Source organism: Podarcis cretensis (assembly GCF_951804945.1).
Source record: "Podarcis cretensis genome assembly, chromosome: 2".
Taxonomy (NCBI): Eukaryota; Metazoa; Chordata; class Lepidosauria; order Squamata; family Lacertidae; genus Podarcis; species Podarcis cretensis.
In genome coordinates this window covers 57320145-57333595 of record NC_137171.1, presented here as the reverse complement: position 1 = coordinate 57333595, position 13451 = coordinate 57320145, and the positions used below count along the sequence as shown (strand labels likewise).

Here is a 13451-nt window from a genome sequence, read left to right as displayed (position 1 = left end):
GTTTCCTGCACATCAAGAGATCTGTTCCATAAGATATAGAGATCTGTTCTTCAGTGTGGTGGCACCTAACCTTTGAAACTCATTCCTGTTATACGTCAAACAGGCACAGTCTCAATTGCCTTTTTTGGTGCCAATTAAAGACCTTCCTTTTTAAAACAAGCCTTTCAAAAGGAGATCAATATCCTAGGCTATACCTGTATTGAATAGGTAATGAATTTTACATATGAAATTGCTTAATTGTTTTTATATAATGGAATTGTTTTCATTGGCTATGTTTTTACTGTGAAATTGCTTTAAGATGTTTTATGGGAAAGTGTTTCATAAATTGGATCAAATAATAATAAATGCTTTGTATGCAAGTGGTTCCACATTCTAACCTAAGCACCTCCATTTTCCAGTGCTGGGAAACAATAATACTTCAGTAGCCTCTGCTGCCACATGCTTCTTTGCAAATACATTCTGCAAACATCTGTTACTATCATATTATGCAACAATTATTAGTACAGTGTGTTTGGCATAATACAAAAGTGTTAACACAATAAATATAAGGGAGGAACGACTACCTGAAATGATTATCTGTAATTTAATTACAATAATAAAATATTTAGTTCAGAAGCAGAATGACAACTATTAAGACGTCATGTTCATTTGAGCCTGTGCTCCAAATGTTGTAATACTGTTCCTAAAAATAGGAAGAAGAGACTCTTCAGTGGAAAGACTTAAAGCACACCTTGAGTTAACTCAATTTTAGCACATTTCAAAACAACCTGCTTAAAACTGTATTTCTTTTTTAAAAGAGAAAATCATAACTGTGAACAGAAGCAATGTGCTCAGATTGAGAATCTGCAAGAAGTATTTTTCTGAACACCTGCTAAAGAACAGCAGATGCGAAATAGTGAACATGTTCCAAGGACGTTAGGAAGTTTCCAGATTTGAATAGTAGTTTCAAAAGCCAGCTAACAGATTGGCCCGAATGTCAGGCTGCTTATATTAAAGAAAGAAAGCAAAGGGGGGGGGGAATAAATCCCCTGGCTGAGAATTAATTGGCTTTCTGTCAGCACATTAGATGAGATCCTGGCATATACTTGCATGACCTCTTTATGTAATCACAAAGGCAGCTCTGAAGCAAGACAACCTACATTTACTAAGTCCTAGGTATTCTGTTTGGTGTGTGTATGTGGAGGGGGAATACTAAATTCAGTAGCACCTGCATGTCTGCCATTCTAGAACATTGAAGGTGAGCAGACATAAATGCCCATTAGCCAACATCATCACATAGAGGACTTATTTTTAAATAAATATATCCATGACATATCTGCATGTATTTTATCTTATATTCTGCCTGTAAGATTTCCATAACAAGTTACAAAATAAAACATTAAATCAAATATCACGTCAACAATTATGCAGTGGCCATTAACCGAGATGCAAAAAAACTTAAGTTATTAAGGGGGGAGACACAAACTTTTAATCCAGTCCATGAATTCATGGCCAATTATTTTGGGGAGGGGGTTTCACGGTTAGGGCACCACCCAGAGAAAGCATTGTCCTAGATAGCCACGCCCTTTATCTTTGAAGGCAGTGATGTTCAAAGCAGAGGCTCCAAAGATCCTAACTGTTTGGAGGTTCATTGGAAGCAGACGGTACCAATATCCCAGACCATTTAGGGCAGCAGTGAGAAACCTGTGGTCTTCCAGATACTGTTGGACTACAACTCCTATCATCCCTGACCACTGTCCACGCTGGCTGGGACTGATGAGAGTTGGGAGTTCAGCAATGTTTGGAGGGCTGGTTTCTCATCCCTGATTTAGGGATTTAATTATGTACATAAAGGTAAAGGTAAAGGTAGCCCTGTCCGTATGGCCAGTTGTGTCAGACTCTAGGGTTGTGCGCCCATCTCACTTAAGAGGCCGGGGGCCAGCGCTGTCCAGAGACACTTCCGGGTCACGTGGCCAGGGTGACGAAGCTGCTCTGGCGAGCCAGCACCAGCGCAGCACACGGAAACGCCGTTTACCTTCCCGCTATAAAGCGGTACCTATTTATCTACTTGCACTTAGGGGTGCTTTCAAACTGCTAGGTGGGCAGGAGCTGGGACCGAAAGACGGGAGCTCACCCCGCCGCGGGGATTCGAACCGCCGGCCATGCGATCGGCAAGCCCTAGGCACTGAGGTTTTACCCACAGCGCCACCCGCGAACAAACCTAAAACCAGTACAGATGCTTAAATCACCAGATAAATATGGTAGCAACTATATTTTCAACCAGCTGCCAGTTTCCAAAGACAACCCATGTAAAATGTTATCATGGCATGATTCACCAAAGCAAGATCATGTTTCTTCGAAAAGGGCTAAAGCTGCAGTACCTATTGAAGTTGGTGAAAGTTGCCATGGATGTTATTTGGGCATCCATTAGCAAGGCTTTATTAAAAGTTAAAAGTTAAAGTAGTGGACTGGATTCTTCAGTGGAATGCAAATTCATTTAAGAAGTGGCTGAATCTCATTTGCATGGTCAACTATACCACATACTAACACCAGCACCATCTCTCTGGATGCTATTACAGTGAACCTAGAAATATTTGCTATTTTAAAGAAAATAAAATTCAGATGCAGTATACATTTACTGAATATCATTTTTAAAAGTTGGCTTTATATTTCTGACTGAGCGAATGAGTAGTTATCACTGTAAGCAGAGCTACATTTCCCTCAAGATAGAATCAGTATTTTATGTTCAGTTGACAAGTGAATCCAAAATTACTCCTCTTCTCTTTATAAACTAAAATAATTCAGATTGTAATAGATTCTGCTAGAAGCATATTGTCCCTCCTCTTTATAAATCAATAGTTGGCAACATCCATGCTGAACCGTGTGGTACCAAACAGAATTTGTATAGTGGGTGAAAGAGACTGAATGAGCTAATGTGAATTATTTTTAAGAAAACAGACTAATAAATCTCCAAAGCTGAAATGAGGTGCATGAATGCACAAAATACCTATTTGAGACAAGCAAGCTTTGTACTGCCTGCCATTTTTAACATAAATCTCTGCCTCTATTTTATATACATCACATTTATTATCCACACATATTGAGCTGCCTTACATACCTCACTATGTTGAACTGCACTGATATGATGAATTTGTAACATGATGGTAGCAGTTGTGAAAATGAAATGTAGGATAAGGTTTGAGCCATGTTTACTCAGTATAATATAACATATTTATTCAACTGTGAATGTTTCAAATGAGAGATTGTGTAAACCAAAGACATGTTTTCCAGGAGCAATTTGCCCTCTCCAGCCAGATCATTACCTGCATCAAGAATTCTTATAATAATGCTGCAAACATACAATTATTTGTTCAGCTGCCTGAACAACGAAATATTGTTCTACTGCCATCCCTACCACTAGAAACCTTGCATATCCTACTGTCCATTGCCTTCCCTAAAGCTGTATTTATTGCAGGAAAAGTACTTCTTTTTCCTAATACTGCATGCACAGAAGAAAGTTAAAACTCGAGGATTAGTGATTTTCTATATATATTCTGGCTACTCGACTCATTCTGGCTACTCTACTCTTCTTGGTTCTATGGCACATCCAAATGGACCTCATTTAAACAACTTCTCATGTTGCCTATATCTCTACTACTTGTTGCTCAGTCTGAAAGACTGTCTCCCCTACCTATTTTCCTCTAGCTTTCCTGCCCTGATCAGTATAAGAAACAAATCCTGAAATTACTCAAGAATACCAAGCCAACTCTTAGATCACTAAATTAGCTCTGCACTGGGCTACTTGCCAACCACATTTCTTTGGAATACAGTCACTTTTTGTTTTATTGGCTCCAGACTTCCTGCATCACACAGACTAATCTTTTCAAGAATATTTATTTGCACCTTATAACTGTGGGTTTACATGGGGACAATTGCTGCATAGATACCAAGTATACTTAGCAGGGGACAGGACCAAAACACAAATAGGTAGTTCCCACACATCTTGCTGCCAATGTCGATGTAGCCCAGTGAACAGTGACAGAGCTGCATTCAGTGACAGTTCAAGTCCCATTAACTCACCAGGTGATGCTGGGCAACCCCTACTTCAGCCTTTGCTCCCTACTGTATAATTGCCCTAGCTCACACGCTCATCATGCAAATAAAGTTGATGCGTATTGCCTAATACTATTATGCACTAATGGAAATGAAAAAATACTAAAATAAAACTACAGTGGTACCTCGGTTTAAGAACAGTCCTGTTTCCGAACGCCGCAAAACCGGAAGTAGTGTCCCGGTTTCCGAACATTACCTTGGTCTAAGAACGGAATCCGAACAATGGAAGGACACCGGCAGCGTGAGGCCTCATTAGGGAAAGCACACCTCAGTTTAAGAACAGTTTCGGTTTACGAACGGACTTCTGGAACGGATTAAGTTTGTAAACTGAGGTACCACTATATTAAGTTCTCACTATTCTGTAATGCCTGTTGTCTTTGGAGTTTTCTTGGCATGGATACTGGAGTGGCTTGCTGGTTCCTAATCCAGGTGGATCACATTTGGTCAAAACTCTCCACTATGACCTGTCCGTCTTGGGTGGCCCTGCACGGCATAGTTCATAGCTTCTCTGAGTTATTCAAGCCAGGAAATTGAATGCAGATTTCCGAAAAATAGCAAGGAGAGACAAGAGGGCCTTCTTAAAGGAGTAATGCAAAGAAATAGAGGAAATCAAGAGAATGGGGAAAAATTTAAAATTTAAAAGATGATGCTGTTAAGGTGCTACACTCAATATGGCAGCAAGTTTGGAAAACTCAGCAGTGGCCAGAGGATTGGAGAAGATCAGTCTACATCCCTATCCCAAAGAAGGGCAGTGCCAAAGAATGCTCCAACTACCGCACAATTGCACTCATTTTACACGCTAGCAAGGTTATGCTCAAAATTCTACAAGGCAGGCTTAAGCAGTATGTGGACATAGAACTCCCAGAAATGCAAGCTGGATTTCAAAGGGGCAGAGGAACCAGAGACCAAATGGCAAACATGTGCTGGATTATGGAGAAAGCTAGAGAGTTCCAGAAAGACATCTACTTCTGCTTCACTGACTATGCAAAAGCCTTTGACTGTGTCAATCACAGCAAACTATGGCAAGTTCTTAAAGAAATGGGAGTGCCTGATCACCTCATCTGTCTCCTGAGAAATCTCTATGTGGGACAAGAAGCTACAGTTAGAACTGGATATGGAACAACTGATTGGTTCAAAGTAGGGAAAGGAGTACGGCAAGGCTGTATATTGTCTCCCTGCTTATTTAACTTATATGCAGAACTCATCATGTGAAAGGCTGGGCTGGATGAATCCCAAGCCAGAATTAAGTTTGCCAGAAGAAATATCAACAACCTCAGATATGCAGATGACACAACCTTGATGGCAGAAAGTGAGGAGGAATTAAGGAACCTTTTAATGAGGGTGAAAGAGGAGAGTGCAAAATATGGTCTAAAGCTCAACATCAAAAAAACAAAGTTCATGGCCACTGGGCCCATCACCTCCTGGCAAATAGAAGGGGAAGAAATGGAGGCAGTGAGAGATTTTATTTTCTTGGGCTCCATGATCACTGCAGATGGTGATAGCAGTCATGAAATTAAAAGACGCCTGCTTCTTGGGAGAAAAGCAATGACAAACCTAGACAGCATCTTAAAAAGCAGAGACATCACCTTGCCAACAAAGGTCCGTAAAGTTAAAGCTATGGTTTTCCCAGTAGTGATGTATGGAAGTGAGAGCTGGACCATAAAGAAGGCTGATCGCCGAAGAATTGATGCTTTTGAATTATGGTCTGGAGGAGACTCTTGAGAGTCCCATGGACTGCAAGAAGATCAAACCTATCCATTCTTAAGGAAATCAGCCCTGAGTGCTCACTGGAAGAACAGATCCTGAAGTTGAGACTCCAATACTTCGGCCACCTCATGAGAAGAGAAGACTCCCTAGAAAAGACCCTGATGTTGCGAAAGATGGAGGGCACAAGGAGAAGGGGACAACAGAGGACGAGATGGTTGGGTAGTGTTCTCGAAGCTACCAGCATGAGTCTGACCAAACTGTGCGAGGCAGTGGAAGACAGAAGTGCCTGGCGTGCTCTGGTCCATGGGGTCACGAAGAGTCGGACACGACTAAACGACTAAGCAACAACAAGTTCTGTAATGCATATGCTTCCTAGATACCATATTTTTCCGTGTATAAGATGCCCCCATGTATAAGATGACCTCTATTTCTTTTCACCCAAAATTAAGAAACTAAGTTGTTTAGCTTCTTGGGGGGGGGGGGGGAGGTCACTTCTACCAATCACTCACCCGCTTGCCTGCCACTGCCGCTCGCACAACTTGCCACAGCCACCAATTGTCTGCCTGCTCACTGCCACCAACAGCCCACCCACCCACTTGTCGCAGCCGCCAATCACTTGCTTGCATTGCCATAGCCGCCAAATGCTGCCCAATTGCTGCAGCCACAGCCAATTGCCAGCAGGCCTTGCCGCAGCCACCAATCACCCACCCAATCGCCACTGCCAATCTCCTGCTTGTTGCTGCCATTAATTGCACATCCCCCCTCTGCATTCACTATCCATGTATTATAAGATGACACACAAATTTTTCCTAATTTTTTTAGCAAAAAGCATCATTTTATACATGGAAAAATGCAGTATTCTCCCATCTAGCTATTTACATTTAAGCCTTCTCAGCTGGGTGAATAGATTGCTGACATAGATATTGTTCATAACTAATCTGTTCTTTTTTGTTTTGTTTTGCAACTGTTTTTGTTATATTTTGTGCATTCTTTGGGATATATGTGGAAGATGATTAATAAATAACTGTTCTTATTGCACATGGACATTCACCAACTATCCTACTTTGTCAACTGTGTGAATTGATCTGGAAGATGCCAGGCTTATATCCATGTAACTAATAAAATAGTCATACAAAAATATGGACTGTTTATTTAATGAAAAGGCAGATTAGAATCAGACAACTGGCAGTGTTAAGGTGACAGGTTTCACATACAAAAACCACATTCTTTCATTTCATTTCAGCCTTGAATCACCACTACTGACCTTTTTAACAAGAGGAAATTAAAATGCAAGAGACCATGAAAGTGTGCTAATGTGCTGAGTGCCTGAATGCATTAAGAGTCAAGGCATTCAATGACGTTGCTCCCACAGCCACCTAATTATATTCTCTAGCCTAGATAGCGTTTCCTATCACACACAAATACTTCATTAACTAACCTATGATAGAATATCAGCAAGCTATATGTGCAAGCTATTTATCCATATGTTCTAGCTAAAAATACATCTATTCTTAGAAAGTCTGTCCTGATGGCACAGGACCTTTGGTTTGTGACACAGACCTAGAATATTAACTGTCTGACAGCAGTCTGGAAATTTGTTTTTCTAAGGGTGGCACACATGGCCCTTAGGATAGGAAAGCTGTCATTGTAGCCCATGTTCTAGGTTGACAGCTGAGGCATGGGGTAGGGAAACTAGGAAAAGAGACAAGCAGAGAACATGAATTATAATTCATTTCAGAATGGTAAAAAAGCAAACATATGTGATTCAAATGATAAAATTGTATATACTGATTTAACTTATGAAAAGTTTCAACAAGGGAATAAATATCTAAGGGTCAAAATCAGTCCCTTGAAGTGACCTCAGAAGCCAGTGCAGATGGAACAGAACTGGTGTTACAAGATCAGTTTGCCTTCAACCTTCAACAGTCAACAGTCTGGCAATCACATTCTGCACTACAGTGGTACCTCGGGTTACAGATGCTTCAGGTTACAGTCTCTGCTAACCCAGAAATAGTACCTCGGGTTAAGAACTTTGCTTCAGGATGAGAACAGAAATCGTGTAGTGGTGGCAACGGGAGGCCCCATTAGCTAAAGTGGTGTCTCAGGTTAAGAACAGTTTCATGTTAAGAACAGACCTCCAGAATGAATTAAATTCTTAACCCGAGGTGCCACTGTAATTGGAAGCTTCTGGGCTGTTTTCAAACACAGTCCCTTGTAAAATATTTCAGTAATTCAACCTGGATGATGATGAGGAGGAGGAGGATTATATGCTCTGGTAGTTGAATTTAGATCAGATATAAGGAATCTGTGATCTTCCAGATTTTATTGATGTACAATTCCCATCATCCCTGACTACTGGGCCAGGCTGGCTAGGACAGATGGGAGTTGGAATAATTCCATTGTTTAACCACTGGTACCATCTAGCTCAGTACTGTCTCTGCAACTACTCTCTAGGGTTTCAGGCAGGAATCTATCCTGGGCCTACCAAGAGACACTGGGATTGAAACTGGGACCTACTACATGCAAACCAATTTCTTTTACCACTGGACTATGCCTCTTCCCCCACAAAACATGGGCTGCTTCACCAATCTCCCTTTAAGGCAGGCTTCCTCAAACTCGGCTCTCCAGATGTTTTGAGACTATAGTTCCCATCATTCCTGACCACTGGTACTGCTAGCTAGGGATCATTGGAGTTGTAGGCCAAAAACATCTAGAGGGCCAAGTTTGAGGAAGCCTGCTTTAAGGAATTGATTGGAGAGACTGTAATCCCCACTTGATTTTCTATCTTTCACCATTTTGAAGCTTCCTTATTTTTTATTAGCCAAGAAACATGACAAAACATGACCATTTAAAATATACCTATCATTATAATTTATGTTGTATTGCTTTGTTCCATGTTTTCAGCATGTTTTTCTTAACATTTAATACACTGAATGCATTATGCCACCTATGTGACCAAGAACAAGGAGGCCTTTTTGAAGCCCCACAAGTAACCTACTTCATACTAAGGATTTGTTATGAGAATAACTCTTTTCAAGACATGTTTTCAGTAGCTTAAATGTTTATATTCTACCCCAAAATTACAATTTAAAACTAGTTTCCCTTATGTACAAAACCCAAACAATTCAAGCTTATGGGATATATTTTCACCTAGCTCCTTCCTCTATACAAATTTACTTTTTTTAAACTATCTGTTACAGAATTGTTACTAACATAGGCTGTTCTTAATATACAATTCTAAAATATCTGAATACCAGATATTAATGAATAATAACAAATCTTCTCCGCTAGAGCAGCTAACCTATGGCTCTCCATAAGTTGTTGTACCCCAACTACCATCAACCCCAATCAACATTTCCAGTTATCAGGAATGATGAGTACTGTAGGTCAGAAACATCTGGAGGCCACAATTTTGCTACCCCTCATTTGAACAATTCAGTGAATAACTGATTAAATGAAACTTTCAATAACTTAAGCAGCTAGTTTTCTGATATGGGGTCATAATCCTGAAACAGATGCATTTCGCTTTCAAAGACTAAAGCTGCATACTTTGTAGAAGAATTTGTATTGCATACTGGATAGAATTCTTCAGTATGGATTTCTGAAAAAGTGCCTTTAACATGCAGTAAAAATGGCACATTACCATAACTTCTGCCGCCCCACTGACTGAAGAGGGTCAGAAAACTTTCCAGAGCAGTTTCCCACCACTTTATGTAGGACAGAATTTAAAACTGATGAGTGTAATTTCCTGGGTCCTTTCCAACTGCATCCATCCATCTATCTATCTTGCTACTACATTGACAAATTTTCAGTAAAGATGCAGATGCAGAATATAGTGACAAATTCCATATTTTTGACAGCATATCAACAACAGCATTTGTAAAAATTGCAAACACCATCTTAAAAGAGACATTTTCCCTTTTCTCTTTGAAAGAAGGAAATCCCTGTTTCCAAGCTGCCTGCTACATGACATGCACATATAATATGCTTCTTCAAAATAAGCTATGAAATTTACTCCCACAAGATGAAATAACGGCCACTAATTTTGATGGCTTACAAGACATTTAGACCAATTCATGGTGAATAAGGCTATCCATTGCTGCTGGTCACAATAGCTATGCTCTATCTTCAGTGTCTGAGGCAGTATCCCTCTGAATACCAGTTGCTCACAAGTGCCAAGGAGAGGACAGTGCTGTTGCACTCTGCTCCTGCTTGTGGGCTTCACACTGGCAACTGTGAAACTATGATGCTGCTCTAGGTAGGCCTTTGGCCTGGCCCACCAGAGCTCATCTTACGTTTTCAACATAAAAACCAAGCAAGTATACTTCTTGCTTTATATTTAACCCACTTGCATTAATCAATTAAGTTAGTCATACCTCAGGTTAAAGACGCTTCAGATATCATTTTTTTGGGTTACAGACCTGCTGAAACCCGGAAGTACCAGAACGGGTTATTTCTGGGTTTCGGCAGAAGTGCCAAATTGCAACCCGCACGTGCGCAGACGCGCCGCTGTGGGTTGTGAATGCTGCGGGTTGCGAACGTGCATCCCGCACGGATCACATTCGCAACCCGAGCGTCCACTGTATCTTTAATTGACTAGCAGTCCTAATGTGTGCATTTTGTGAGTCAAAAGTCCAGCATTCTGAATGGGTGCTTAGGATATAACACCATTTACAGAAAAGACACATGAACTCTTTTTCAGTATCAGGACCTCTGAACCAATCAAAGCTTTTTCTGGGTACCATTCTACTCCAGAGACACAAACTAAAGCAAGAAACAGGCACAACTAAACTCCGCCCCCTCGTGGTAATAGACGTGTCCGATCGCCTCTTGTCAGGTGCTTGTGTGGGTACATCCTCCTCTTCTCCCAAATTGCTAGAGAGCAGCTGCCAATTGGCTATAAAAATAGTTAGGGCAGACTCATGTTTATCTATAACTTGGTAGCATCATTCAATTACTTCTCTGTACTTATATATTACAAATCACCAGTGTATGTATATCCAAAATGGCATAATTTTTCAAAGTTGCTACAAATGCAAGTATATTCCAAAAGTTCGCTCTCATAGGTTGCTGACATAAAACTAGGGATTCCACAAACCTACTGGAGCTTATACTTAAGAAAGAACTTGGGAGGCTCATGAAAGCCCACCTCAAAGTAAGCTACCCTACCTCATCACCAGTCCTGCAGCTGCCATCAAATCTCCAAAACACCCTCACTCTTTCCCTGGGAAGCAGCAAAAGCAATGGGGGAAGCACCCATATGGGTTTGCTCCTTTCTTTTCAGCACTCTGGCCAGTAGTTAGCATCCATTTAAGAAAAAAAGGTTCAGTTATAAAGTTTTCAATAAATTCCATTTTGTATATAGATTTTTTTACCTTTCGGAGAGTATCATAAGAATTACATGTTTATTATTATTTTTCTATGGTGCTTATTAGTTCTGTATCTTTATGGTCACTATTAATAAATGAATTTTGTGTACAGGTCCACTTGCTTAGCATTTGTATTTTGTACTATTTACTTATATGAAAGATGTTTCTTAATATGGGCACTGTAAACTTATTTACATAAATATCCCTGATCATGAATAAGAAGCTACACCCATGAGTGTACATCCATTCAGTTGGGAAATGAACATTAAGTAGCTGACTGCTAATTAAGTCAGCTTTCAACTTTTGAAAGGAAATGTAACTGCAATGTTCCTTGTTATCTACTGATGAAAGAGGGACAAGTTATACATATATGTATAGGATGGCTTTCATTGTTTTCAAATGAGCAACAAATTTTAATATTGACATTACACTCATGAAGGCAACTTGCGTTTTTTTAAAAATAAATTGTGCATACACTGAACGCTTATTAGTTTTGACAGATTGTTACGTATCGGTTTCCTAACTTTCATGATTAGCTTTACTAAATTAATCTCTGGGAGATATTTAAACAGGTAGTTTCTCCTTTCTAAAATTTCAATATTTAGTATGTTGAACAGTGTTGAACAGTGTGATTTAAAAGGCACATTTCATACCATTTAAGGAAGAGGACAACTAATATTATTAAATATATGTGTTTAACGTTATTGTTGGTAGTGAACTGCAATTTGAAATTTGAATTTCTTCAATATAACAGCCACAAAATAACTATTTTGACGCTATAATCATTACTCCTAATACAGTGGTATCTCAGGTTAAGTACTTAATTTGTTCTGGAGGTCCATTCTTAACCTGAAACTGTTCTTAACCTGAAGCACCACTAATGAGGCCTCCCGCTGCCGCCGCACCGCCAGAGCACGATTTCTGTTCTCATCCTGAAGCAAAGTTCTTAACCCGAGGTACTATTCCTGGGTTAGTGGAGTCTGTAACCTGAAGCGTATGTAACCTAAGGTACCACTGTATTAAAAGTGTCAGCATTATTATAGAGTTTGTTGCACACAAACTAATAATACCTCTACAAATTTGTAAAGCATAAGTGAAAGCCCAAGATCATAGATGCTTGGTGTACTTAAAGAGGGATGGAGTTCCAATGAACCAGTGCCACCAAATTGAAGGACCTGTTTCATGTACAGACAACCCAAGCAACCGAAACACAAGGTACTGTCGACAGAGCCCCTTCAGCACACCATAGTGATTGGACAGGGTTGTAGGGGGCAGAGATGTTCTTGCAGGTAGCCTAGTTCTGAGCTATATAGGGCCTTATATACCAACTTTAAAACCTTGAGCGTGGCTAAGTAGCATACTGGCAACCAGTACAATTCCTTAGGTCTGCTTCGCACACAAGTCTAGCTGTGGTTTGTGGTCCCAACTTAAGGACACCTCCACGTAAGCAGCACTGAAATAATTCATTCATGAAGATAACATCATAAGCACAACATTATCTTTGTTAATTTTCAATAGGTTGGCCGTCATATTAGTGGATAGCCTATTATCACCTAGGGAATTCACAGCTGAGATGGCATGTCAATTGAAGGCTTGAGGCTCACACTCCCAACCATCACTCTCAAACTGTATGAAAATACTTTTCTTTTAAAAATTAGCAACAAAGGTTTATTGGAGACTACATTGACAACAATGATTTATGTCAACAACAAAATTTTAAAACAAATTTGACCTGAAAATTTTCAGAATTTATTACATCGTATTTGCAGGAGGTGTATAAGGACTGAGATGATCTTTCAGGTCTCTTTCAAGTTATGCAAGTCTTAATGTGACAATAATCAGTGATTGTCCAATGTCCAAGTGTCCAAACTAACAATCTAGTCATATGTGTAAACACAAAGTTAGAGATTTATCAAGTGATTGTTTTCATTGTTTTATTCCTCAGTACAGTCGTACCTTAGAAGTTGAACAGAATCCGTTCTGGAAGTCCGTTCAACTTCCAAAATGTTCGGAAACAAAGCACACCATCGATTGGCTGCAGGAAGCTCTTGCAGCCAATCGGAAGCCATGGAAGTCCGGTCAGACATTTGGATTCCAAAAATGGTTTGCAAACCAGAACAGTGACTTCCAGGTTTGCAGCGTTTGGGAGCCAAAACGTTCAAGAACTAAGCTGTTTGAAAACCAAGGTACGACTGTATCCCCTGTCACAAATAAGCCTTCAAAGTCTTTCTTGGTACAAAGCATTTTATATAAATCAATACACACGTCTGACAATGAGCAACA

At 40.0% G+C, this 13451-nt stretch overlaps 1 protein-coding gene across 6 annotated transcripts in view; it reads right to left on the bottom strand.

Annotated features, from left to right (window-relative positions):
• Positions 1-13451, bottom strand: part of RAPGEF6 (Rap guanine nucleotide exchange factor 6) — a 138754-nt gene that overhangs the window by 61259 nt on the left and 64044 nt on the right. The gene's annotated exons all lie outside the window — the stretch shown is intronic.